Source organism: Procambarus clarkii, chromosome 3, assembly GCF_040958095.1.
Source record: "Procambarus clarkii isolate CNS0578487 chromosome 3, FALCON_Pclarkii_2.0, whole genome shotgun sequence".
In the NCBI taxonomy this organism is placed as follows: Eukaryota; Metazoa; Arthropoda; class Malacostraca; order Decapoda; family Cambaridae; genus Procambarus; species Procambarus clarkii.
The window spans coordinates 30,542,343-30,547,747 of NC_091152.1; the positions used below are offsets into that span (position 1 = coordinate 30,542,343).

Sequence of the window (5,405 nt, forward strand, 5' to 3'; positions counted from 1 at the left end):
TTACGTTGATTCTTATTTGTTATATTTATAATATTATAAAGCTTGTAAACTAATTTAAGTTACAGGTAACATATTTTCTATTATAAAATGTAAATTAAAGTTTGAGTAAGTTTCGTCAAAACTTGTGTATTTTAAATACCATTGTCACTTACAGGGATGACCTTCATGATGAACTTCGTTTCTTCCAAAATGCTATTGGATCTGTTCCTTCCCCACTTGAGTGTTACTTGGTTAATCGGTCACTCAAAACCTTGGCACTGAGAATGGAACAACACATGAAGAATGGTTTAGCAGTGGCCAAGTTTTTGGAGACCACCCTTGTGTGGAGAAGGTCATTCACCCTGGGTTACCATCTCACCCTCAGCATGAGGTAAGGAAGTGCATTTTCCACTTTAACCGTCGCTTGAAGCTTGAAAAATTTACATTTTAATAATTTTTTTAACAAAATCTTGCAACTGAAACCAGAAATGATTAGGCTCAGTGTGAATTTTCTAGTTTCTAATTTTAGATAATTATTATCATCACATTTTCAGGTTTTATTGACCCAATATAATGCCTTATATAAAAAAATACATTATATAAAAGCATACTTAACACATTAAAGGTATTGGTTCATTAAACTGTTAGAAACTTTACCATTGCATTATATTTTTGTCCTCGTGGTAATGCAGGGAGTTGAGAGCATATATATTCCCATAGTGCTTAAAAGGCACTACGGGCTCACCATAGCCCGTGCTACTTGGAACTTTATGTTCCAGGTAGCGAATCTTTAACAACAACAACATGGTAAGCAGGAGATGGAAGAGTCAGGAAAAGAACTGGGAGATAAGGTAAAGAGGAGTAGTGTACTGGGTAGTGCCTCAACCAGTTTTCCTTTTTTGGGTGATTCTGATGCTGTGATGGGAGTTGGTACGTGAAATTATATCAGCCAATGATGTGCTGGCATAGAAGATGGTGATCTGTTGTGAGGGATGGTGCAAGTGTACCGGCATAACCTTTCACTGCCATAATTGAAACACCAGCTTGATCTTCAGCTCTTGGAGTCCGTTGTTAATACATAAAATGTTAATGTTCAATATCAATTGTGTGGCGCAATCGTGCAACTCCCCGTGGTGATGTGCAAGCTTCCTTTTCTCCCAACCCTCTGTTGCAACGTGCCTAGCAACCATGCACAATAACGTGCCTAGCAACCATGCACAACAACGTGCCTAGCAACCATGCACAACAACGTGCCTAGCAACCATGCACAACAACGTGCCTAGCAACCATGCACAACAACGTGCCTAGCAACCATGCACAACAACGTGCCTAGCAACCATGCACAACAACGTGCCTAGCAACCATGCACAACAACGTGCCTAGCAACCATGCACAACAACGTGCCTAGCAACCATGCACAACAACGTGCCTAGCAACCATACACAATAACGTGCCTAGGAACCATGCACAACAACGTGCCTAGCAACCATGCACAACAACGTGCCTAGCAACCATACACAATAACGTGCCTAACAACCATACACAACAAGGTGCCTTTATAGTTAGAGTAGCTGTACGCGTCTGCCAGGAAACACAAGTTCAGCAGGCACAATTATCTCTCACTTTACTCCAGTGTATTTTACCTCAATAAACCTATTTCAATGTCAATGTCCTTGGTATATAGATGACAGTAAACTGTGTTGATGGTGTTTACAGCTGTCGAAGCGTCAGTGTTACGGCCACTCCGGCATGTTCTCCTTCTGCATCAAGGGAAACACTTTAAAAGCATCGACTCACTTTTGCAAGCAGTTAAAGATGTTTACTTTCGCAACTAGCTTGGGAGGGGCTGAGTCTTTCTGTCAACCTCCGTGAGTTAATGAAGGGTTTTGGTTAATATTTGTTTTTCAATTGAGCATTGAATTGGATTATTTTTACAGTAATTCAGAGTTCCTGAGCCCCCATGTGTGCCTCTGTAACCTTTTCCACTACCTCCCACAGCATGGGTATGGTAGACGTAATGAATAAAAAAATAAAAAAAACTGACATTTAAAGTTAACTCAAATATAAATGCACATCCACTGTGAGGAATCGAACTATAATCCAGCTGACAGGTGTTATAAGCATGCTAACAACCCGTCCTCTTAAAAAATATCGTCGCTTTTGGCTCGTATGCGCGCTATGACCAAAAGGGGACGTAATTTGAAATGAAATTTCGAATTTCAAAGGGCCGTGACGAGGGTTCTTTTAACCATGTCGTAGTTCAGTCGATTAAAAGGCAGCGTCTGGGATGCTCTTGGACGCAGGTTCGAATCCTCGTCACGGGCCTTGTTCATCTCTCTTAGAGTTAAATTCTCCCTTTCTTACCCAACTTAACAAACTGTCACACTAGCAAATGAAACATATAAATTAAAATTGGCAAAAATCTAACAAAAACTGAAGTTTAAATATAAAACAAAACATTTAAATTAATAAAAATATAAACTAGAAATTACATACCAGTCATTGCAACTTTTCGTTTATGTATTTTCAACAGGTGTGTGATGAGCCACAAGTGTCTGCCAGCAGAGACTAGAGAGAACTTGGGCATCACAGATGGCCTCGTCCGTGTGTCGTGTGGCTTAGAGCCGGCTCACCACCTCATCAAAGACCTTGATCAAGCTCTCAGAGCTGTGGTCAGTGGTAACGTTGATCGAGTCACTCTTAGCTTTGGCAAAACTGGTTAGATTAAGTTAGGCAAAGCTATAACTGGTTAGAATAAGTTAGGCTAAGCTATAACTGGTTAGAATAAGTTAGGCTAAGCTATAACTGGTTAGAATAAGTTAGGCTAAGCTATAACTGGTTAAAATAAGTTAGGCTTGGCTATACCTGGTTAGATTTTTAGTCTGATCATTATAATATTGTTTAAACATAATTGTTTATTTATTTCCAAAGTTTATTTAACTTTCTGTATTGCATCATTAACCACATATATACAGTTAAACATTATAATTACGCTTAAACAAATCTGGATTATTTTCTCGATTGAAAATGTTATAATTTGTCCCAACTTTGGTACAAGTAAGCATAAAAATATGTATGAAATTGGATAGAAATAGCATAAATATGTACTACGGGCTCACCGTAGCCCGTGCTGCATGGAACTTTTTGTTCCAGGTAGAGAATCTTAAACAACATTAAACAACAAGCATAAACATATAATGATAAATGACTTTTATTGGATGTTAGTACTAAGCTTATCTCTTTTTTCCAGGTCCCAAATGACGAGGAAACTCTACCAGTAAAATGCCTACAAGATAATCTAAAGGCCTGTGGGATATAATTATCTAGTGCAATAGACAATGTTTGTCTGTGTGGGGACCAAACATATTTGTGATTATAACTTGATATTGGTTTGGTGTTGGCTTGGGATCTATCAGTCTCCGGAGGGTTATTAAGGTTGTTATTACTGGAAAAAAAACCCACACTTGTGTATTTGTGAAATTTATGTAAGGAATTTACAGTCTTTCGCACTCTTCTGAGTGTGTGTGAAAGACTTGGTGTAAATTCCTTACACGAGTTTCATAAATTCACAAGTGTGGTCTTTTTTTTACCCTATGTTATTATGTGAGTGAGAAGACATTACCGTTGCTAATTGTTGATGTTGATGATGTTATTTTGTTATAGTGTTATTGTTATTGTTACGTGGGCAACAAGCACTGCTGCTACCAATTGTAACGTTAGATACATGTCACCATTGTAACACTTCCCACAAAAACTCACCGTAATGGTTGCTAAACTAAACTGGTAAAACTTTAGGCTGTAATAACTGTATTTTGCCAGTTCTCTGGGGTGATAGTCTGCCCTCGCAGCAGAAATTGACGAAACCAGTTATTGGGGGGGAAGGAGGGGAGAGAAATGTCCAAGATGTTAAACATATCTTTGCAATTCTAACACATCAGATGGAAGATCAGTTTACTCATAAACATATAATGCTGCCACCACTCCTGGAAGTTTGATAATTAGGCTAATTGACTCATGAGGAGACCAGTCAAATAATACCGAGTGTGAGGGAACTTTAATCTTTTAATACTTACTGGGTGAATGGAATTCCCTTTTAAATTAACTTCATGAATACAAGGGAGAATATATTGACTCATCAAAATGGTCATAAGATCACAGGTGATGTCCAATGCACTTCAGGATAAACCATCCACTAGACAGTGTGATATTGTAATTGCCAGAATTAGGCTGGGGTATCGATATCTATGGAAGGTGGCTGCAGGTAATGAATCCCCCAATGGTGAACATTCCAATTGTAAACTATGTGAATAAGAGCTGGGACATACTCTCCAACACTGTATCTGTGATTGCCCTGTTATAAGTGACTTCAGACCATATGGTATAAAGTACTTTGAGCTTTGTAATTATTTCATACACTCAGGAATATTGGAAGATATTCTTGTGCTGTAACCAGATTTTGCTAGTGGAGGCTAATACCAGATTTACACTTCATGTTCTCACCACCACCACACTACCTTCACCACCACCACCACACTGCCTTCACCACCACAACCACCACCACACTACCTTCACCACCACCACCACCACACTACCTTCACCACCACCACCACAATACCTTCACCACCACCACACTACCTTCACCACCACCACCACACTACCTTCACCACCACCACCACACTACCTTCACCACCACCACCACACTACCTTCACCACCACCACCACACTACCTTCACCACCACCACCACACTACCTTCACCACCACCACCACACTACCTTCATCACCACCACCACACTACCTTCACCACCACCACCACACTACCTTCACCACCACCACCACACTACCTTCACCACCACCACCACCACACTACCTTCACCACCACCTTCACCACCACCACACTACCTTCACCACCACCTTCACCACCATCACACTACCTTCACCACCACCACCACCTTCACCACCTCCTTCACCACCACCTTCACCACCACCACACTACCTTCACCACCACCACACTACCTTCACCACCACCACACTACCTTCACCACCACACTACCTTCACCACCATCACCACCACCACCACACTACCTTCACCACCACCTTCACCACCACCACACTACCTTCACCACCACCACCACCACCACCACACTACCTTCACCACCACCACTCTACCTTCACCACCACCACCACCACACTACCTTCACCACCACACTACCACCACACTACCTTCACCACCACAACCACCACACTACCTTCACCACCACCACCACAACCACCACACTACCTTCACCACCACCACCACAACCACACACTACCTTCACCACCACCACCACAACCACCACACTACCTTCACCACCACCACACTACCTTCACCACCATCACCACCACCACCACACTACCTTCACCACCACCTTCACCACCACCACACTAC

The 5,405-nt window shown here is 41.4% G+C and overlaps 1 pseudogene; it reads left to right on the top strand.

The window, feature by feature from the left end:
- Window positions 1–4,311, top strand: part of LOC123760892 (cystathionine gamma-lyase-like) — an 8,994-nt pseudogene extending 4,683 nt beyond the window's left edge.
- The last annotated feature ends 1,094 nt before the right edge of the window (window positions 4,312–5,405 follow it).